The 23,081-nt window shown below is 57.1% G+C and overlaps 1 long non-coding RNA gene across 8 annotated transcripts in view; it reads left to right on the top strand.

Annotated features, from left to right (window-relative positions):
- The window catches only part of LOC109451919 (uncharacterized), a 43,878-nt gene that overhangs the window by 539 nt on the left and 20,258 nt on the right, over window positions 1-23,081 (top strand). Inside the window, exons 2-6 of one of the 8 annotated variants that reach the window (XR_016022135.1) lie at window positions 11-202; window positions 724-843; window positions 1,826-1,999; window positions 2,356-15,456; window positions 15,746-22,289. This is a non-coding gene — a long non-coding RNA (uncharacterized LOC109451919). Of the gene's footprint in view, window positions 1-10; window positions 203-723; window positions 844-1,825; window positions 15,457-15,745; window positions 22,290-23,081 lie in introns of all 8 variants that reach the window. The other 7 variants (XR_016022134.1, XR_016022133.1, XR_016022132.1 and 4 more) reach the window with 7 other exon arrangements.

Here is a 23,081-nt window from a genome sequence, read left to right as displayed (position 1 = left end):
CCTTCCCCAGGAGAGTCTCCAGTCAGTGGATTGCAGTATCTCTGTCCCTCATCCCCCTGCCCCTAACCTCTCAGCTCTGACCTGAGCCTGGGGTGAGGAGACCCCGCGGATTCACTTGTCTGCTTTCCCTGGTCATCAGCCTCCGGGAGGTACCACCAGAAGGTTCCCAGAGAGCTGGCAGAGAAGGAAGCCTAGAGGGCAGGTACTTCCCCAGGCTGGCGGCCACCGCACAGCCTCGGAGGGGCAAAAGCAGCGGGCCCTTTCCAAGCTTTGTCCTCACTCGCCAGAGCCCCTGGACAGCGCCCTCCGCCTGTCCCAGGCCTGGCTCTCAGTCTTTTCATCTGTGGCCAAGGAGTCGGGCCGTCCCCTCAGACCACTGTGGCCCATCTATGGAGCCCTTGTTTGTCCAGGTGTCTGGCCCGGAAGGGAGGAATGTCTAGGGCCTCCTCTTCTGGTGGTTTCTTTCTAGGGGCCCCAAGAAGGCAGTTGCCGGTTACCTTCTGTCATTTCATCCCCTTAGGCCAGGAGCTCTCCCTGAAAAACCCCACCTTCCTTTAGACACCCCCATGGGCTGTGAAGTGGGCTGTGAACGTTAGACCCTGCTGGGCGCCTGCTGTCCTCTGCTTTTGAAGGGAGGGGGTGGCCTTGTGCTGTGCTTCCCAGATTCTGGCCCTCAGGGGGATTCTAGGAAAGCAGATTCATGTGGGAACTGGTTCCAAGCAGGGTTCTGATGCCAAGAGCTGGCCTGAGAGCAGATGCGAGCCAAGGCCCATGGCCAGTGAGCAGGGGTGCACCCAGGAGGACTCCTGCACTGGAGGGAGTCACACCTCACTTCCCTTTAAGGTCTGTGAATCTTCTAAACCTTGTGGGGTAAGGTGTTTCTCGCCCACTGCGTGCGTTGGTGTTATTATTAATATGGATGATAGCTATACTTTTTCACATGCTTTCCATATACCGGTCACCTGGCTCCACAGCCTCCATGTGTTAGTTTTCAACACGGCCACCCAGCGGCCGGTCTCCTACAGAAATCAGATCATTAGTCCTCTGCTCACAACCCTGCCATGGCTCCCTTCCACTCAGGACAAACCCTGGTGGCCTTGCAATGGCTGCCGAGGTCACACCATCTGCTCTCCCCTGCACCCACTCTGTCCTCATCTCGCGTTTTCTGTACTTTCCCTGCCCACAGCGGCCTCCTCCCTACACTGCAGGGCACCAGGTGTGCCCCCAGCCCAGGGCCTGTGCACCAGCTGCATCGCCTGCCTGGGCCTCCCCTCCCCAGATGCCCAGTTCCCCAACTCCATCGTGGTCTTCTGATTGTTGTTGAGAAGTCGCCTTCTCAGCAAGGCTCTCTGGGACCACCATCCTAACACTGTTCTCTGCCCCCACCCCGCACCCCAATCCCTCACCTGCTCTCCTTTCCCTTCTTTCCTCGGCCCTAACGGTCTTTCAACACAGGCCTTCGCTTGTGCTTCTTGTCTGCGCTCTGTAGCCTGTCCATGGGCGGGTGTTTGACTGCTCTGTTCCCTGATGTGTCTCTGGCACCTAGGGCAGGGTCTGGCATAGCACAGGAGCTCAATAAACGCTTGTGGAGGGAATGAATGAGCTCATTTATCCCCTATAACAATGCTGTGGGGTAGATTTGACCCCATTTTACCCCTTGGATTTGACCCCATTTTAGAGATGAGGTGGCTGAAGCTCAGAGAGGTTAAGGAACCAGCCCAAGGTTACCCAGCGAGTAAGTGGCTGAGCAAAGGCTTCAGTTCAGGTCTGTTTTACTCTGGGGTCCTAATTCTAAACCAAAGCACCCAATTTTTCCTTATTCCAGGAGAGACTCTGGTCCCTGTACCTGGAGGTGCTGTGGAGAGGAAGTCCCCTCTGCCCTCGACTGGTGGCGGCCTCGTGCGACCTCAGCTCGCTCTGTGGCTTCTTCCCTGCTTCTTCAGCTGGTGCCCGGGAACTCTGCATGGGATGGGTCTGCTCGCTCTTCTGTCCCTCGGGTGTACGTGAGGACAGTGGCTGCACCTTCCTTCTCGGTGTCTTTACCTCCCATCTGGGCTCGATCCATGCTCAGGGCTCAGTCAATGTGGGAGCTGGGAGCACCACTAGGAGTGTTGGGAGGGGACGCTTTGCCTCTCGTTTGCTGGGGTTTCCTGGTGCGCCGGGCAGGGGTTCCTGCGTCTTTGACTCAGCCTTTCGGCCAGTGGAGGATCAGTGAGCTGAAAGTGGGCTGCAGTCCGTGCCAACGCCTGGCTGGCCCCGTCCTGCAGGGTGGCGTCCTCCTCGCTGTGTCATGGGCTGAGTTGGAGGCCCGGAATCAGGCATCTGTGATAGAGCATGTGTGTTGCTTCTCCATAGGGAGACTTCTCTCTGGGGACAGAGCCACTCGTCCCCACCAGCTGCCAGTGTCCCTTGAGCTCCCACAAAGATGGCCTGTTTACAGGGAATGCCCGTCCTGTGACGTGGAGCCAGTTTCCTGCTGATGGACCTGTGGGAGCCCTTCAGACTGCGTGTCTCCAGTCCTTAGCGCTCATCAGGAGGTAGATCAGACACCCCTGGGCTGTACAGTTTTTCCTTCTGTCTCTCCATCCACAGGCTCTGACATGCCTGTAGGATCACAGTGTACAGGGACCTGGAGGGGGCGCCCCCTGGATTGTGACCCCAGGACTCCACCTACTGGACCGACCCATTCAGCGGAGCCCATCCTCAGCCCTCGCCCCCCTGCCCGCTGCATGATGGGGCAGCAAGCCGGGTCTGCAGGGCTTGTCAATACCATTTTGTGGATGGGTTCACTGAACTCTCAAAGGCACATCCAAAAGTGCTGTTTAAAAAGACTGCCCAGTCTTTCGTGAAAGCACCCTTAAATTACAGCCCTAAGTGAATGTTTTTCCTGGAACTCACTTTCAAAATTTATTTATTGTAATGCTCAGGTCCTTTTGGAGTTTTGCTTTCGACATTTTTTTCTCGACTGACCTTTCCTGTCCTCTCGTACCACGTACAGCAACATTGATTTTGGGTAATGTATTTTGATTTTAAGACGCAACCCATCCATAAACTTTTCTATCAATAATCCTGGCACACTCTGTGTACCTGACAGCTTAAAGGAAAATACCAGATTTATGAGGTCTTTTATTTTTGGCCAATTTAGTCATTCACTTGCCATCAGTGTCAGGGGATAAAGGCCTGACGTCTGGCCCCAGGAAGGTTCCCCTCCCAGGGTATATGATAGGTCAGGGGCTCCAGGTCGGGGTGGGGGTGGCAGAGGCATAGTCCTCTCTGTTCCCTGGATGATGGCTGAGTGCCCCTAAGACCTGAGGGAGGGCAAGTGGAAAACCTGTTTGAGTTCCTGTTGCCCTCCTCTGCCCTGCCTTCCAGGAGGCCAGAGGGGCTCCTGCCTCTCTAATCGCACAAGAGAGGGCCCTCTGTCTCAGGCCCACCAAGGAGGGCGGCCGCCCATGCCCTTGTATGCCCGCAAAGCAGACCTGGCTTGCAGTCAGCCTGTGCTAGGCCGGCAGCAGTTAGGGACTCATAGTTGTCAGGCCTGTCATTGCTGTGTTGGTGTCACCACGCTGGGCCCCCTGATCCTGGGGCCGTTAGCTTGCTTGTCAGAAACAGGAATGCTGGGGCCTGGAGACTGTCTGCAGAAATGGAAGAAGGGAAAACTTCCAAGCAGAGCCTATTTCCTCTCAGACATTTATTCAGCCAACGGGTCCTGAGAACCTGACCACGCATTTGTCCAGCACACATCTGTGGGCACTGACTTCATGGTGTGCCTGGCGCGGGGCACCCTGCAGCATCCTGCCCACAGGGAACCTGCATTTCTGCCCAGAAGGGGGCAGGGACATGCCTGCAAACAGGAAACAGACTAAGCCCGCTCATCTCAGCAGTGATGTATGTCATGCAGCTCACAGCCCGCACACGCCACATACATGCACATGCCATGCACACACCACACACGTACATGCACATGCACATCACGTATGCACACACATGCACACATCATGCACGTACATGCAATGCACATCATGTACGTACACGCACGCACACGTGCACAGACTCCCCTAGTGGGAGTCCCGGGGGTCAGGAGAAGGTCTGAAGTGGTCGGCCAGACAAGGACCTGGAAGAGGAAGTGCGCTTCAGGCAGAAGGTCACGGCCAGGAGTGGGTAAGGTGGGGTTTCGGAGGGTGGGAGGCAGCACAGCGTCGTGAGAGGGGCTCGCAGCCAGGCCTGCAGCCCAGTCAGGGTTTCTGTGTGTAGGAGACCGGGGCTCAGAGCCTAGTGGGAAGCCAAGAAAGCACACAGTGACCCCAGCCCTGGCCGGGACCTTCGGGGAGGTGGGAGGAGCATCCCACCTGGGAAGACTTCCTGAACGACAGGCCTCCTGGCTCAGCCCTGAGGGAAGAGCAGAATCTTGACTGACTTTGTTGGGACGGGGTTAGGGTGCACCAGCACCCCAAATGAGCAGCTGTCTGTGCAAGGCTGTGGAGGCAGGACAGCTGGGGACTCAGCTGGGACAAAGAGAAAAGTCCCGAGTGACAGGATCATTGGGTGAGTTGAGGGACAGGAAAGGCTGAGGCTTTGGACTTGCAGGGGACGAGGAGGCGGTCTGACCCTGCTGGCAGCTGGGGTGGAAGCAGGCAACCTGGCGGTCCGCAGGGGGCCAGGCCAGGAGCTGGGAGCAGGCGCCGGGCAGTTGCCACAGAGCCTCCCTGTGGACCCAGCGCAGAGGCCGGGCCTTGTGGGAGTCCTCACCTGGGCCTTTCTCTTCTCTCCACCCCCTTTGCCCGCACTGCTGGCTGCTGGCTCGGACACTCAGCAGCGCACCCGCACTAGGAAGGGGGAGGTTGCAGCGCCAGCCCCGTGGTGCCTGAGTGCCAGAGGCAGAGTGCCTCCCCCACCCTTCCTGGTCCCGCTCCCGCCTGAGGTGCCTTGGATCTGTGGCTTTGGTTGAGAGCCTTGAGCGTCAGTTTCCCCGACTGCAAGATGGGATTTTAGTTCCTGCCGTACCCGTCTCTCCGCCACCTCTCATGGGCGTGCTCAAAGGTGCGGGGCCAGGATTGGCCGGAAGAGCCGGTGGGCAGGCTCGGGGGCTCCAGATGCCACCTCTGAGGGGCGTCGTCAGAGTGAGATCTGCCTCCTGCCAGGGCTAGTGGGACTGGTGGGGACTCAGCAAAGCAGAGCAAGGCAATGGCACGCTGTGGAGTCAGATGGCCTCTGGTTCAGATCCTCGTCTTGCCTCGGCCTCTGTAGCCTCAGTTTTTGCATCTGTAAGCAGGGTATACCAGCTGTGCCGACGCAGAGGGTGGACGGAGGACTGGTTCTGAGATCAAGTGTTTATGGAAGATTGGTAGCCCCGGGGTAGAGCTCTGAGAGCAGCAGGCCACGTGTCAACCGCGTGCCTTGCTGGCTTTGCTGTCGTGAGGATGTATGAGGCAGAATTGTAGGGGGTTGCCTGGCCAGCTGTCCTTGAGCCTGACGGCTTGGGAGGGGTGGTGTTATTAGGGGGAGGTGACCAGTGGAGCTGAGTGTCCACTAATGGATTTTATTACTGTGTGTGTGTGTTATTTATTTAATCATTTGCCAGAGTAAATCTTACAGACCCATGGAGAGTTTATTTTTTAATTTTTAATATCCTCAATACACTTGGGGTTTTATTTCCCACTAGATCTATTAGTTTAATTTAGTAGAGGACAGACTGTGTATACTTAACCAAAAATTGCTTTGACATTATGGAGAATTAAGAGACTGGGGCCAGACGAATCGGAGTGGATCGATCTGTTTGAGACAAAACTCTGTTATTTCCCCATGTGCTTTCTGCACCTTAATGGTGAGGATGGTGATTAGAAAGCACGGGGGGGGGGGGGGGGGGGGCTGGCTAATAACGACCAGGGTCAGCCAGGGGATCAGGGCTCTCGCTCCAATGCTTCCTCCAGGCCCACAAGAGGTCTCCCCCGTGGCGAGATGTCGTTTGATGGTCCCAGTGGAGATGCTTCGGGGGCCAGAGGTCTGCGGTGGCCTCCCAGTGGCTGACCCTCCAGCCTGCGGGAGTCAGCCCCGTTGTTCAGGAAACGCAGAGCGCCGCCTGGGCTCCGTGCGCCATGCTGTGCCGGCAACGATCGGGGTCCAAGCCCAGGGCTCTTGGAGAGTCCACCGAGCTGAGCCTCAGCGGCCGTGTCAGAGGACACGGGACCCCTACTTCTCAGGGCCGCTACGGGGCCAGATGAGCTGATGTGCAGGAAGTACCTTTGTGGGTCGTCATGCGGTGAACTCATACCGATGATTGGGTCTGGTGTCCCCTGCCTTTCTGGGTCCCAGGAGCCACTCAGGAAATGTGGTCAGCTTGACAGATGGCTCCATTTCCAGGACCTCAAAGTCTGGCCTCCTTCCACATCTTTCTGGGCCCCCACCTGGAGGTTTGTGACCAGAGCGTCCCCACGGGGGCGGGGCCAGCGGGAGGCTCCCTGGCATTCGCTGCCCCCACTGGGTGCAGGGCTTAGGATGGGCTCTGAGGGGCGAGAGAAGCTGCGGGGGCTCCATCTGCCACCTCTGACAGTCCTGGGCTGGAGTGGCCCCTGCAGGCTGGGGAAGGCTCACCGCTGGCCCCACCGCGGAGCCCCAGTGCTGGGCTCGGGGCGCTGCCTGCAGCCCCGTTTCACAGCTCCCAGTGGTTCTGTCACACCAGCCCTGCGCCAGCCCTGAGTTTGTTCACCCGAGTGTCCATCTCACTCTTCTGGCTGATTCCAGCCAGCTGGACCCTCCCTCCAGGGGGCCTTCCTCACGGTTTCTTCCTCCCTTCTCGGGTTGCTTTTGTGCTTTGTCCCCATGCCCGGAGTAGCCCTTGTTCCTGGGTTAAGCTCTGATTTTAGGAAGGCCCCAACCTGCCTTCATCTCACAGGCCGACTCCGTGCAGTGCTGGTGACGGGAGGTGGGGGCAAGTCTTTGAGGTTGTCATGGATTAGTGACGTGTGCCATTGGCATGGAGCTGAAAGGGAAGCAGCAGGATTTGCCACCTCTGGAGTGGCATCCTGGGCTCCCCGGGCTCCGGACAGCGCTACCCCCTCGAGGCCAGCACACACCCGTAGGTCTGCGCCTGGGGTTGGCTGAGTCCGGGAGTGCAGGGGAGGGCTGCCCGCTCCCCCTCACTGTCACTGGCAGGGACAGGTGCCTGGGGGGAGTAGGGGCCGGGTCCTGGCCGCACCTGCCTCCCTGCTCCTGTCCACGTGGGCTTACCTGCAGGAAAAAAAGTGTGCTGTGTACCTGCCCGGACACCCTGTCTGACGTGTGGCAGGTGCTCAGTGGGTGCTGCTGGCAGGAGGCCGAGGCAGTTTCAGGCCCAGGTTGTTCTCCAAGGACCTCTCTTTCCTGGTCTCATCCTGGCTATGGCATTGAGGGGCGGGACAGGCACAAGCTCCGGGTTTAACGTCCTCTTCGGTTTCAGAGCCACAGAGCATCTGGGAGGCCCTGGAGGTCAGCTCATTCCCCCGTGGGGGGCACAGACAGGGTCCAGAGGGACAGGGTCTGCCGTGCCCCTTTGGCGCTAATGCCCAGGCCTGGGAGAGGCTCCTCGGCATTTCTGTGACCTTCACGCCTGACGCGCCCTTCAGAGTCCCTCCTGCTGATAGACTGGCAGCTGCCAGTGCCGCTCCGTTTGGGAAATGTCAGTGCTTTAATATCAGTTCTGGAGGTTTTATTGCCCCCGCCTCCAATGGGATTTTGGTCCAATCAAGGCTGATCCAGAGTGACGGCAGAGTCATGTTCCCGTCCGAAGTGGACGACAGGTCACCATGCCTGGGGAGCAGGGCTGCCATGGCTTTCACGCCTGTGGGTACTCTCCCCTTCCCCTGGGCTCTGGAGCCAGGCACCCTTTGCCAGGACAGCACTTTCAGGTTGGTGTGGTGCTGCCCCCTGGGGGACCTGTTGGCTGCGGGGAGGTGCCTGGGGGTTTGAACTGGGCAGTCACCAGCCACAAAATGTCCTGGTTTTGTTTGCTAGATGGCTTTGATGCTTCAGACCTAAGCTAATTGTTCACAGTAATGCTTCAAAATGGTTTCAAAATGTCATTTTTCCCTTTCCAAAAAAAAAAAGAAAAAAAAGAAAAGCTGTAGAATGAGATTCTGTGTTTGGGAAGAGGGCTGAGATGGGGAGAGCCCAGGCAGCAGCCACCCTGGGCTGTGCCCCTCTGCTGTCTCTGTGGTTGGGCTGCCTCTCTCTCCAGAGAGCGGAACACCCCATCCTGCTAATTCCCCTCTCCCTCCCCTCCCCACTTCCCTCTCCTTCTGAGCCACCTGGTCCTTCTGTCTGGTTGCTCTTGGGGGGTGGGGGGAGAGTGGAGAGGGAGGCCCTGTTTGGCATGGTGGTCCAGGGTTTTAGATGAAGCCAGAAATCCAGGTTTTTAAGAAGAAGCTAATTTGTAAATATTGGGTCCACTACAAAAGTAAACCCCATGGGGTCTATAGGCTGGATTTGGCCCATGTGGTCCAGTTTGCCACATCAGCAGCCCCAGCTTCGGCCCAGACAGGGCACTCTGGGTGTGGCCCTCCCCGTCACCCCTCCCAGCCTTATCTGAAAGCTGTGGAGACATTGACACAGGATCGGGGAGCAGCCTGTGCCAGCTGTGGGGACACCTGTGAGACTGGAGACACCTATGAGTTTCGGCCCCCAGGGATGTTTCAGACTCACCTGAACAGTTCATTTCAAGTGAGGTGAGGTGTTAGTCCTGAACCTGGCGTGTTTCTGCTGTCTCACCTGTGCTGGCATGGAGTGTGTGAGCCCGCAGACAAGGTAGGCTGCGGCTAGCCGCAGGGGGCATCTGTGCAGTACAGGGGGGGGGACGTGCGGCTGGGGCCTGGCAGGTTCCATGCCCCGTCTCACCTTGTCTCACCTTCACGGCAACCCTCCCCCTTTTACAGGCCAGGAGGCCGGGCTCGCACACAGGAACAAGGGCACTGCTGCTTTGTCCCTGTTCCTGGGCTTGGGGGTCCCAGGCTGGGGAGGGTGAGGGCTGGTCTTACTTCCAGGCCTTCCTGCAGGGCACACTGGGGCCATCCCCCCTTTCCCTTCCGCTGGGGCAAGTCTGTGTTTGCAGCCTGGCAGACACCCCGTTTTTCCACTGCGATTGCTTCCAGTGAGATGCCTCAATGCCTTGATGTTCTCAGGTCTAAGGGGCACATTTTAGTCCTCACCTTGACCTTAAGAGGAAGCATGCTCTTCCTCTGAAAGCACTAGCGCCCTTGGCTTTTGCGATGCCACCTCCCTGGCTTCGCTCCGATAGGTCCTGCCATCCCTTCTCGGTGTCTTCATGGGCTAGCGTCCCTGTTGGGCTGCTGAGGGTTGGGGTCCTCGCAGCTGGGTCCCAGACCCTCTTCTCTAGCTCTGTCTTTGTGGGCTTCCATGCAGACGTCACAGAGGAACCTCACGCTGCCCACGTGAGGCTGTGACCTTCCTCACAAGCCTGGCCCTTCTGCACAGCCGGGTTTACCGTGAACCTGGTGGTCTTCTGTGTCTCGGTAACTGCCCTAAGCACCTCCCCCCGTCACAGGAGGGACTCACAGCACTTTCTTCCCTGCTCCCCCCACCCCCTGCGCCCACCATGGCCCATTACAGTGACCTGGGATTAGACCTTTGGAATGTCTCTCAGATCCATGCATTTCTCTTCACCTGCTCAGCCACCTCCCCGCTGTCCTCCGTCACCCCTTCCTGGACCGTGCTGAGGTCCCCAGGTGGCGGTCTCCGGCAGCCCTGGCATGGGCACTCAACTCCCATATGAAAAGCTCCGGGAGTAGTTGTTGGGTCCTTGTGCCAAAGGCTGGTCCTTCTGGCTCTTTTCCCTCAGGCCTCCATGAGTCCTGAGATGTGTGGTCACCCAGAGCCCAGAACACCCACCGGCTTGGCGTGTCATATCTCCAGTGCTTCCCCTCCCCTTAGAATCGTCACTACAGTTCATTGAATGCCCAACACACAGGAGACCTGCAGTAAATATTTCTTGACGAATGAATGAAGGCATGTACGACAGACGGACTAATATTCCCATCTTGTAAATGAAAAGTCTGAGTACTGGAGCAATCTAGTAACATAATCGAAGGATAGGTTAGTGCTACCAGGTGGAGCTGAGGGGAAGCCCGCACCGCCTGCGCCAACAGCCAGCGGAGGCGCCGCTGGAGCTGTCCAGGGTCCCCGCGCCCGGTCTCCTCCATCATCTTTCCCCTCCAGGGGATTTCCCCTCTTAGAGTCTCAAGTTGGAGGCTGTGTAGACACAGCTAGTGGGTTAGTCGGTGCACTCTGGTGAGGAACCGGGTAATTATTTCCAAAAATATTGACTTGTAATGTGGAGAAGGCTCTTCTCTATGCCGCCTGTCAGCAGAAAATTGCCTTTGGTGTTAACATTTCATCAACTGCATAATGTGAAGTGATGCAAATGCGTAATTAGAAATAATAGCCCGGGAAAATTCACTCTTATTTATGAAATTGGGCTCGTTAAATTCAAATGGGAGCTAACGACGCCATGTCCGAGGCTCTGGCTGCCTTGCTCTGCAGTGGGTGCCTGGGTGCGACAGCAGCTCTGTAAGGAGACCCTGGAGAGGGGACATCCTCTGAGGAGGCATGGACGCCACCTGTCCAAAAGGGGGCTCTCTCGTTACATGGAAGGGCCACTCAAAACTGTCTTAATCAACCTGCAACAAATGACAGTCCCCAAGGAAAGGCGTCTGGGTGACACTTTCCTCAGCCCTCATGCTTCCTGTAGAGTGGGGAGAAGGCAGCGCTGAGACACAGCGAGACAGGTGCCCTGATAAGTGGCCCCTGTGCAGCCATGCCGGCAGGGAGGTGCACCCCAGCCTCGCCAGTTCTATGGCCAGTACCCTCGTTTTGTTTTTACATTCCAGTTGGAGCTCGGTTTTCTATCAGTGGCCACTGTCAGAGTGCCAGCTGTATCTGTCCAGGTCTTTGTCCCCGATTAAAAATCACTCGTTAGGTAGCAGCCACTGCAGTTTTTAATAAGGCTCTGCTTAAATGAGCCCTCCTTCTAGAAACCCCCACTGATGTGCTCACGGTTTTGTCTTCCAACCTTGTTGGATCTTGTGGGTCCCTCTTTCGTGAGGTAGACTGGGCCTTCCTGGGCGGGTGGGTGGGTGCCCTGCGGCACCCCTGGAAACCATCCGTCTTCACCCAGTCCTGGAACCTGCCGACGTCCAAGGCACCCTGGGGAGCGGTGGGGCAGAGGCTGGTATGGAAACCTGTGGCTCTTACTTCCCAAGAGCGTGGTGCACGATGACCAATAGGTCGGAGGAGGCGACACATCCGCCTTGGGTGTTTTCAGTGGTTTTCAGAGGCGGGATCCGAGGCCCCAAGTCGGAGATAACGCGCTTGGGCTCCGGGGCAGAGCTGACCTTTACCCCAGCATCAGCACCTCCTCTTGGGGCCTCACTGGGGGGTGGTGCCCACATGGTTCCCTGGACTGTGCTTGCCTGCCTGCCAAGCGGGCATTGGGCCCCCAGCCTCCTGGGCTGTGTCCCATGTCCTGCTTCCTCTTCAGCAGGGAGCCCCGCCTTTTCAGGCAATGGCCATGCCTGTCCTTGCAACGCTCATGGGGGAGAACTCTCCAGCCACCTCCTTTTCAGTGGGGAAACCTGAGGCCAGAGTGGTGAATTGGGGCTGGCCCAGGGTCGCACAGGGGTCAGCTGTAGGGGCCAGGCGTCAGGCTGTAGTCACGGCAACGCCTGTGCAGTGTTTGCCTTGCAGCCCTGCCTGGCGCCCTCCAGGGCACCGTGGGGACCCCAGGAGGGGACCTTACAGGTCAACCTGGGCCGCCCCTGCCTCCTTCCCTCCCGCAGGGACACAGGTTCCCTTTTCATGTGGGAAGAAAGCTGACCGCTTGTCTCCAGGAGCAGCTGGGTCTTGTCCCCTCAGCTGTGGCTCCGCCTCCCACAGGCTGGACAATCCTGGCTGTGTCCTGGGAATTGGGAGCCAACAGAAGCACCTTGGCTCTGGCCCAGGAGCTGTGGGGGGCGTTGGGCCTGTGAGGCTGGAGGTGGGGCCTCCAGAGAGCCCATTGCTCCAGAGCCTGTTTTCTCTCACAGCTTGGCAGATTGGGACGGGCACTGCCGGGGGAGGGGTGTCCCCTGAGCCTTCTGAAAGGGATGCCAGCCGAAGGCTGCACGGAGGGCAGTGCCCGGCTTGCCCTGCTGTCCTTTCTCTCTGGCGTCCTCACCCCCAGGGGACGTGAGCAGCAGATGCAAACAGCTGTGGAGTCCCTCCCTCCTTAGCCACCTCCCCAGAGCTTGGACCCCCAGTGGGCTCGAGAGGCTCCACTGAAGCTCTGTTGCAGGGGGGGAAGGAGAAGGGTGGGAACAGCTGTGTCCGGCCAGGGTCACAGTCGGGGCCAGTCGGGGCCTCAGCATGGCGTCTTTTCTGGCTCTTCCACCTTCAGCTCCTCAGGCTGGGCAGTTCCTCCCACTGTGCTGTCTCCAGGGGCAGAAGCCTCCACGCCCCCCACCTCCCCTCTGCTGCGCAAGTGCCCTGGGCAGGCCCTGCTCTGACACCACTTTCTCCTGCTAATGGTAGCCCATAGGTGGAGGGCTTGTTCTGAACCACGCTTATACCAGGTGCCCTGCAAACTACACAGGAATCATGGAAGTCAGAGAAAATCATGCTGCACCAGAGCAGGCTGGGAAAGGCCCTGGGGGGACTGAGCATGGTGGAATGGCGGGCTGGGGGGGTGGGGTGGAAGGGGGGAACACATGGACACTTGGCAGTTTTCCCGGGGTGAGGGAGAGCCACCATGTGGCTTTAGTTCAGTACACTCAGTTGTCCTATCTGGGCCTTGGGTCCACAACAGGCATCAAAGCTTTTCAAACAGCTGAAGGACTCACAGGAAGATAACGTGGCCCCTGAGAGCAGAATCGGACCTGTTGTGGCAGATGGCTTTCAGGTGTGTTGAACGTCGTAGATCCCCAGGGATGAGAAGGGTCACTGAGAGGTGGTGAGTTGCCCACCATGGGCGGAGTCCAAGGGGAGCTATGCTTGGTGTCTGAAATGTGGTGGGACAGCTGAGCCCTGGGGATGGAGCAGAGGGTCCTGGGTACAAAGGGGTGGGGCTAGCTGACCCCAGCGTCTCCCTTAGTGGTCTCTGCGGCCTGAGTGTGAAGGACATCTGTACTGGAGAGAGGTCCATGGTCCCGGCAGACACGGGCCTTTGGCTGGCGTGGCTCAGCTTGCAGAGCTGCTTCTGAGATCTGGCCTGGAATGTGCTTTTGCTTGATACATTTGGTTGCTTGATTGCTTTCATCCCGGCCCTGGAGGAAAGTGAAGGGAAGATTTCTTGATTTGAGAAGACCAAATTAGGAACACATGTCCTTTCAAGCTATTAATAGGCGGTTGGGGGAACAATGGGCCTTATTTTTAAAGGAGCCCGCAGCTTGCCAGTTGCTGCTGCTCATTTGAATGTTTTGTGTTGGAGCGTTTTCATATTCTTGGCAGTGGAGAGTCACTTACAGCGAATGGCTGAGCCCCTCTGATGCTCGATTCAGGTCACGAGCCAGTGGGTCTAAATTTAACCTCTTCCCCCAGACTGTTCCACTTCCCCACAAGGGCCCCAGAACGCGTCAGGACTCTGAGAAATGGGTACAACACTGGATACTTTCCAGAGAGAGGCCGTGGGAGGCACGAGGGTGCACGAGCTGGTGCACGCCGCTCTGATTCTTCAGGATGGAAGTCCGGCCTTGGGCTTGTAGGCAGGTGAACACACCACCCCGGGGAAGCTATTTGTAATGTTATTCACAGTCCCAGTTGTTGAAAATGGAAATTGTCCACTGCTCTGTGTGTGTGTGCGTGCGCTTTGCTTATGATTTCAATTTAAAAATTAATGCCACTTAGTTCATTAAAAATACTAGTGAGGAAAATGGCTTTTCTTGAAAAAAAAATCCCCAACATTCTGCGGTGATGTGTTCCTCTAGAGAAAGTAAGTTAATTATGCGGATGGGGAAGTGTCTGACTTGATTTAATGGGCAGGCGGAGTCTGTCCCTGTCCTGCGGGAGGGGAATTCTCTTCGGGGCGAATGTTCCTTCGAGCACCCAGCTTGGCCAGGCAGCTTCCCACACTCAGTGGGCTCTCAGGGCCCGAGGGAGGCACCAGCTCCCCTTGGTGGCTTTTGGTCATTTCAGAATGAGGCCCGGGCCTGGTCTTGGGGAAGAAGCCCTGCTGGGTGCCTGCCCCTTCCTGGTCACGTGGGGCTGCTCTCAGCTCCATAGAAGTCCCTGCTTGGAGAGTGTGGTGAGCAGTCCATGTCCCGCTGTCACTCACGGTTGCCATGCTCTCTGTCACCCATGGGGACCTGCCACCCTGCCTGGATGTCCCTCTAGCCATGTGCGTGTGCCTGGAGATCCATGGGAGCTGACGCCCTCAGGGGCGGCCCCCAGCAGTGACCAGTGGGAGCTGATGCACACCCCAGCTTCCTCCCCTTTGGGGTGGGCAATGCTAAGGTGGGTCTGCACAGTGCCCCATGGCGCCTGTGGGCTGCGCACAGCAGTGGCCTCCCTGCCACCCCCGGCACTGTCCTTCCCACTTCCTCCCGCAGTCAGACCTCGAGCTTCAGCCGCCCCACACCTGCTCCTGGGAGGGTCAGAGTGCCAGAGAGGACAGAGGACGACTTGGAGGGCAGGGCGGGCCAACTGCTTAAGTGAGGTCATAAGGGTGGGGCTCTAACCCACTAGGATGGGGTCCTTAGGGGAGGGGGAAGAGAGACCTCCTCCCTCGCCCCCAGGCCCAGAATAGAGGTGACGTGAGCCAATAGAAGGCGGGCACCTGCCGGCCAGGAGATGAGGCCTTGGCCTGGAGCCCCCCGCCCCGCCGGCACCCCGATCCCGGACGTCATGCACCATCTGTCCTGGGCGTTTGTCATGGCAGCCTGAGCTGAGCAAGACACAGCAGGGTGGGCATGTAAGTGTCACTGCAGGAGCCTGCAGGGCCCTGAGGGAAGCTGGAACCTGTGAGCCTGGGGCCATGGCTGCTGTCAGAGCAGGCGTGTCCGGCAGCTGTCTGCTCCCCTGGGGAGAGCCGGACATGACACATGGAGAGAGTCTTGAGGGTCCCAGGCATCCTCGAGGCCCCATGGGACGCCCGTCCTTGCTGGGGTTCGGCGGTTGAGCCCACAAATGCTCCCTCTTTGCCTGGTCTGGCTTGGATGGTGTTTTTGTCACTTGTCACCATCATGGCCACATTAAGACATATTTGTCCAGCCACGGAGTCCCTTCACTCATTGCAGCCCTCACGACTGACTGCTACAGCCTTACAACCTGTGAGGTCTGCTCCGATTCAGCCATTCAGTGAATGTCATTTGTCACCAAGGGGTCTGACTGAGGTGGCCCCCAGTCCACTCAAGAGACCGCGGTGATTCTCAGGGAAACCAGGCTGAAGAGACAAAAGGTACGAGAGATGCCGCCGGTTCAGCGTCTTGGGATACGCAGGTTGGTGAGAGGGGCTGGTGTGATGGGCTGTTGGCTAACCTTCTATGGTGCCTGCTCACACCGTCTGGGAGAAGAGCCCCTGGTCTGGGCAGAGGGAGGAGGGGGAGGGCAGGTGGGGCTGCTGTGTGTGCCGGGCGAGCAGGCCTCTCGCATGTCCAGGGGAGCTGCAGCACCCAGAGCTGCTGGGCTTCCCCGCTGGGAGGGTCCACGGCCGCGACAGGACAACGGGACGGCACCCTCCAGATCCCACATGTGCCCCATGCACACACGTCTTGTTGTTGGCCCTTAGGTCCTGATTAGGTCACCATGGAGACAAGATGTACTCAAGCAGCCGTGGTGCAAGGCAGGGAGGGGTGCTGTACAGGGGCTCTCGAGTCTTCGGGGACTCCAGACCTGGAGCGGCCACATCCGGAAGCTCAGCTGCCTGCCCACACGGACCACCCGAGGCTTTCCTGCCTGCTCCCAGGCCTGCTGACCGCCCACTCGCTGGTCACGGTGCGTCCTGCGGCCTGGACTTGTGCAGCCACGGGGCCCATGGCCTAGCCTGAGTGCTCTGCCTGGTGAGTCTGTGAAGCCCTCTTCCTAAGTTCCCATCTTCTGCTCCTTTACCCACTGGCCGGGCTTCAGAGGGCCTCGCGAGACCATCTGACGCAGTCCCCTGCCTCTGGACAGGCGAATGCTTCCAGGCTAGTGGACAATCACGGGGCCAGCCTCAGCGGTTGACTTGTTCCTGAGCCCCACATCTCTTACTGAGGAAGTTCCTCTTGTTATCCAACCATGTGCCAGCCTGCAGCAACGTGTGATGGTTGTGTTATAAACTCACATGTGGGCCGGGGGTACTGAAGGAGGAAGAATCACTCAGGAATGGCATAATCTCACTAACTTTGTGTTTTCACAGTCAGAAGAGGATTTCCCTTGACCAGAAATGGATCTGTTCATTTCTCTGCTCCCGTGGAGGCTGTCACTCCCAGCTCGGCATGTGTCAGGCCTCTCTGATGTCTGGAATCTCAAGCCATTTCCTGGAGACAGATGGCATTGATTTTGCATTTGTCCCACCGTGTCTACCTCTCAGAAAATATTAACATCCGACTTTGACATGAAGCTTCTGAAAATATCAGAAACAATTTGATCTGCAACTTTGGTGACATGGTAGGCATGGGAGAAATTTCAGAGAAGGGACAATTTTTCAAGCATCTGGAGAATTTTGGAGAATCATCAAGTTGTTGCTCCTTTTTGCATAGAATCTTCTTGCTTCTTCGTGCCCCTGGCGCTGTTGACAACATAGTTGTGTTTCGGTAGCTCCGGTAAGAGAGGAAGATGGACCCCTTCCCGTAGCAGCACGGGGAGGGACGCTGGGCCCAGAGCCCGCAGGGGAGGCTCCCGTGACCTCGGGCAAGTCACTTCCCTCTCTGGGCCTCTGCTTCTCCACGGCTGAAACGGGGAGCACGGTCCTTTCCTTGCCACCTGTCAGGTGCCCGCATGCACAGCTTGCCATTTCTTAAGGGGAGAGCTGACCAGCTGTGTGTCTGTCTCTGGGGGGATGTAGAAAGTCCCTGGACTCCTTAGACCCTGAACGCCTACATGGCCCCCTTATCATTGCAAATAGAGGAGGGGGATGCCCATGGCTCGCAGAGGGGTCCCCAGGGCCTCCTGTTCGGGCCTCACAGAGCCCCAGGACTGGTTGCTGGGGAGGAGGGCCTGCTAAGGAGCCCCCAGCCCCCTGAAGTGTCACACCAACTCTTGGCCCTAGCAGTGGGTTCTGGGTGCCAATAAAATGGGTCGTGACACTCACCTCTGGGAAAGCCCATTCAGAAATGGGTGGTTAGGGACCAGGCTGCATTGTCACACAGGAACTCAGACAGGAGAGGGCTGCTTGTTTCCCTGGGCTCCTGTCCTCAAGCCTCCTTACCCCGCTTCCTTCTGCTCAGGGAGCCCTGAAAACGCCACACCCAGGGCAGATACGTGAAGAAATTGCCTCGGACAGGAGACATTGAGTGCCGGTTAGAATATCAGGCAGTTCTCATGGGCAGAGACTTCCCAAGGTGGTCTGAGGTCCCCAAAGCCCAACCCCTGCCCGGATGGCCTCTTCTTTCCCCATTTAGAGGTGTGACCTGAAAGAATGTGGGTGCCATGGAGCCGGGGCCCTGTCTCCCTTACCTGCTGGAACCCCCAAGGCCAAGATCAGTGCCAGGCACACGGGCCGTGCTTTATTCATTCACTCATTCATTAGCTCATTTGGTTCTGAACTCTGGCCAGGCTGGGATCTGTGCTGAGGGTGCTGAGAGATGGGCCACGCTCAGCTCCTCGCTCTGAGTCACGGTGGGCTGGGGAGAGGTAGACCCTCACGTCAGGCTGGGGGAGGCTGGGCTCTGCAGGCTCGCAGGTGGACGTGCAGGCCGGGGCCTCTCCCTGAACCCCTACCTCGTTGTCTGGGACCCTTGGAAACCTTGAGCTCTCTGTCCTCACCAGTAGCGCCTTTTGGGGTGAGCCCACACAACTGCCCCGCAGGATCGCCTTCCTTGGGAAAGTCAGAGGCTGGGGAGGCTCTGGCCTTCATCTGCGTCGCAGAGGGAGACCCAAGGGCCAAGTAGCTTGTCCAAAGTGTCACCGTAGACACAGCTGAGATTAGAACCCCGGTCTGTGTGAGGCCGAGCTGGAGGCTCACCCCTGAGTGGGAGTGCTGGATGCATGCCTTTGGCCGGTTCCGACCCCCCCGGGCCGCAGTTTCCCCAAGGAAGCTGTGGGACCAGTGACTCTCCAGGGGCACTTCCACTCGCTCACCAGTATTAGAGGAAGCACCAGCTTGCAGGATGGTGAGGGCCGTGGGCTCCCGCATCCCATAGCCTGCCACTGGGACTCACCACATAGCTTGACACGCACTGCTTTCTTTAAGAACAACACCTGCTTTTAAGCGGGCGATGCTTCCCTGGCTTGTCTGCATCCTTCTTTGCTTAGGAAGCAAATTCTTCAAGGCTAAGCTCCCACTTGGCCCGTGGGATTAGCACACACCCTATATTAACGGGCCCAAATTAATGCGATTTATCGTCATGGCTTCCAGATGCTGTGGTCTACTTACACAGACAGCTGCCAAAATTTAGGACACTTGGACCAACAAAAGGCACTGCTCTCAATTGTGCATTGAAACGTGTGGGACATCTGAGGAAGTTATGGACAGCACAGCACACGGAGCAAATCAGGCTGTCGGACAGAGTGAAGTGATGGGAGGTCAGGATTCCGCGGGGAGCCGGGGCTGCGGTTCCTTGGTGGGTCTCAGCTGTGAAACAGGAATGATCCGGGACGTTCAGCTGGATGCTTCAGAAACTCCAAAAGGCTGAGTGCTGGCGGCCACGTGTGTGCCGCACACAGGGTTTCCGGGACTACACGGAGCAGCGGGAGATTCCACACCCAATCTCCTTTCCAGGTGCGTTTAAGGGGAGCTGGCTGAGACCTCCTGCCTGGTCATTCTTGGATGTCTCGCATCATCCACCAAGTCCGTGGACTGGTGCCCAGGACTAGCGAGCGCAAGTAGGGATCTCAGCTTCATCTTCTGCTGTTTCTGGGATTAAGCTGGCATCAGAAAGGGGCTCCGAAACCCCTGCTCCTCAGGAGGCCCTCCCTGCACCCCGCACCACAGGCTTCAGGAATCTGTGTCCTTTCACAGAGTCATTCGGCTCTAAATGACCATGTAATTACATTGGTGGATGCAGTCCTGTGGGGCATTCCTTTAATTACAGCCCACAGCCCCTTTCAGCAGCTCTCAGAGAACTCATGTTTTGCAATGACATGGGGCTCTTCAGGCTGCAAGAAAGTCCGGGTGGGATACCTGGGCGCCCACCTTCACGTCCACCTCCTGGAATCCACACGGCCTCACTGTTTCTCAGGAAGGGTGTGGAGGGGCCGCTCCCCGGAAGCCACTCCTCAGGGACGGTCCCATCAGCGCTGGTCCCCAATCTACTTCCCAGAGCGCCTTTTCCCCCAATAACTTTGCTTAGTTTCTAATCGCTCATTATACATTCTTCAAAAGCAGTTTCGGGTGAATTTTATGATAGGTAAATTACAGTTAAGTAAGGCTGCTAAAAACTAAAGTTAATTATAGTCAGATATGGAGCTGTAAGGATCATACATCATAATCATTGCTGTGGGCCACAGGGGATCATGTGAGATGACCTGGGAAGTCTGGAGGTGGACACTGACAAAGGAAACGCCGGTGGCCATTGGTCTGTAAGGAGCTGAGTTGTTTTCTCCTGCCTCCCCTCCTCTCCCTCCCCCTCTACCCTCGCTTCCTCCCCTCCTCCCTCATCACTTCTTATTTTTTGGGCTTGTTTATTGATGGGGTGGAGTCTTTCCAGCCGTGCTTAAGTTTTAGTTTATTCTTTGCTGTGCACTACCTTACGTTAGGCTCGACACAATAGTAGGGTTCCTGGAGGGTTCCATGAGCCCCGACTTCTGGCCTTGGGCCCTGGGGTTCCTAGACGGCTGGAAGAGGAGCCATCATCACAAACATGGGTGCCCCAAGAGGGCACTGGCAGTCTTCAGTCATGACCCCAAGGTCACAGGTGGGAGGGATTTGGCCACTCTACCTCAGTTTTCTCACCTGGCAAATGGAAATAGCAATGCTTCCCTGGGGTCCATGCGGGTAGTAAATAAGAGCTCACAGAGGGAGGCGCGGGCGGGCTACGCCTGGACGAGGTGCGTAGAAGGCTGTGCTGTGCAATAATCGGCAGTGGCTTCCGCAGCCTGGGGTAGGCCCCGCCCACCTGCCCCCACACTGAGGGGCCAGGAAGGGGGCGCATCCTCCAGGCTTGGTGAGGACGTGTGGGAGTGCCGCAGGGAGCACCGTGCGAAGGCAATTATTCTAGTATGTTTCTAACTCGGGCTTTCTCCCGTTTTCGAGCCTTTTCCACGAATCTCTCCTGATGACAAACTCTCTTCACTCACATCTGCTGGTCAGCTCCGGCCCGTGGTGCCTCAAGGCCCTTGTTCCAGCCCTTCCTGGAACAGTAAATCTGTGTGCTGCAGCCCTGTCGATGAAACACCCCGATGTGAAATCCTGTCTGCGCTTTCAGGATTCCTCCCCCAGGAAGGACATCAGGGTTTCTCCTGCTTACACTGAGGAGCTGAAGTGCTCCTTGGCTTTGTCTCTGTGACCTGGGGGTAGAATTCAGGGCTGCCTGGGTAGGTGCAGAGCTAGAGCTGTGCCAGGAGGCTGGCCCACCAGCTGTGCAGCGCCTCTGACATCTGGGCTGGGCCAGGTGCAGGAGCGCCCAGAGCCCCCGTGGTGGGGTCTGGCGTCAGCTGGCGTCAATGTCAGTAAGACCGTAAGGCAGGAGGGAGGCCTGCTGTTACTTACCGGGACCTGCAATCAGCCAGCACATGGACGAATGGTAGCCCAAAGGCCAAATCCAGCCTGTACTCTTGTTTAACTTGGTCCACAGAGATTTAGGGCCATTTTAAATTAGTTGCCACTATTAAAAATTTGAGCGCTTTCACATAAAGTTGGGAGTTTGTTCTCAAAAAATTGGAAGCTCTGACGTGAGGCCCTCATGCTTGTGTCAAAACTCAGACCACCCCCCACCTGTTGTTATTCCCGTTGGCCTGTTGCTGGTGCCTGAATGCCACCATTAAGGGAGCAGGTGGTGTCTGGGTGTTGCCTGCACCCCGCTACTCCCTGAGGGGGGCGATCCTGTCAGGGGAGCATGTGTTCTCCAGGCTGCGCCCCCATTACCCTGCGACCCCCAGCTGCAGTCACTTGGTTATATAACTGCCCGGTCCACACAAGACAGTGAGGAGTGGAGGGGGAGGCTGGATTTAGGTCAAGGTGAGGTGACAGCCCTAAGGGTATTGTTACTGAACTCAAGTTCGGTAAACCTCCCGCAGAGTCCAAAGCACTGTAGAGTGACATGGTTGGTGAGGAGAAAAGCACCCTTTATTCTAGATGCTGGCAGCTAGGGAAGGTGGCTGACTCGTCTAAAAAACCACCTTTACGAGCCAAAATGCAAACGAGGTTTTATAGTCAAGTAGACTGCAAAGAACAAAGGAAAGCAGGCCTCATGGCTAATTGTTGTGAAGTCATCTTCTGGTGTGTTCTGGGGCCTCCATCTGCCTCAGTGTTATCTTAAATCTCACTGTCGGGAAAACTACTAGGGAGTTGTGACCCAGGGTACCGACGTCCAGGTGTCTGAGGACTACAGAAGATGCTCTTTTCAGGCTAGGATGTTTGTTAATTGACAAGGTATGGGTGGCCTTGACAACGGGAAGACAGTTCTTCATTTACTCAGTGGGAAGGGAAACACAGAGGAAACAGCTGAATATCAGCATGGACCAAACTGAGAACTAGCTGCGTTTAATCACATTACTGATCTATCAGATTTCACCCTCACAGTAGCAGCCCCTGCTGAGACCAGGGTGCTTGTGCCCTGGGGTCCTCAGAGCACAGGAGAGCAACCTCTGGCCCCTCCACGGTGCCTGCTGCCCTTGCTGGCTCCCAGTCCCACGCAGATGAGCCATGGTCTCTGCTGCTTTGAGATGATCTCCTGTCTGGTGGACATGTTCCCTGCCCCAGGATAGCTTGGCGTGCAGAGGGAGCTTGCCCCATGCAGGGAGGGCATGAAGTCACCAGCATGGGAGCTGAGCCAAGGCTTGGGGCTGGCAGGTCCAGGAGCCCAGGGAAGGAAATCATAGACCGGCCAGAAGGCTCCAGTGCTCCCCCCGCTCTGTGGAGCTCAGCAGACACCGGCCAGTATGCAGAGACCTACAGGACTTCCCAGAGCCGTTTCCGATTTTGGGGAATAGGTGCCTGCCTGGATCGAATGAGGGCCCCTGCTGGACTCTAGGTATGTGTTTGTCCTGACGGGGTAGAACATGATGAGTCTGGAGCTTGGCTGCGACAGGTCCTGTCCTGAAAATAGAATTAAGAGCCATTAGAAAGACTGATGGGAGAAAACGCTGGGGTTTCCTCTCATTCCCATTTACTTAGCCCTTTCCAAGGTACTTAATCGTCTGAATATTAATGTTAAATGCCTGATAATTAAGTGTGGGAGGTGGGAGGAGGGGGCGGGCTCTTACAGGGAGCCCCCCCACCCCCCCAGGATCAGAGGACTAGAGTCTGACCTCTAGCAGCCACTGCACTTGGGGCCGCTGTCTTCGTGTGGGTTTAGGACGTTGGCCTTGAGGCGTCCTCTCCAGAGTGATTTCTCCCCTTAGCCTGTGATTGGTGTCTGACATTCCACCATTAGGATCCTGGGTGACCCCCTGGGTGCCTACCACCTTACTCATTGGCAGGACAGCCCTGTGCGCGTTCACCAACTTCTCAGAGTCCCAGTTTTCCACTGTGAAATGGGAACAAGACTAAGACGTCCCGATTTGTTTTGAAAAATAAATGTAAAAGCCCCTGGGAGAAGCTTTGGAAATTGTTGAACGAGGGGCATGTAGGGCCGCACCCATGTCCTCAAGGGCATCGTGGGGACCTTCCCGATGACAATTTGGTCATGGGGACAGCACCCACAATTTTCAGGAACCATTTTCAGAGAGAACAACAAAGCTGCCTTTTTTATATCGTTGCGGCCCCTGCCCTCTGGGAGGCTGGCGAAGGGTTGCAGACTCCTGGTGCCTGCGTCCCCTGGGAC

The sequence above is a fragment of the Rhinolophus sinicus genome, chromosome 8 (genome assembly GCF_057876585.1).
Source record: "Rhinolophus sinicus isolate RSI-liver-muscle chromosome 8, RSI-T2T, whole genome shotgun sequence".
NCBI classification, from domain to species: domain Eukaryota; kingdom Metazoa; phylum Chordata; class Mammalia; order Chiroptera; family Rhinolophidae; genus Rhinolophus; species Rhinolophus sinicus.
The sequence above is the reverse complement of the archived record's forward strand: the minus strand, read 5'-3'. Positions and strand labels throughout refer to the sequence as shown.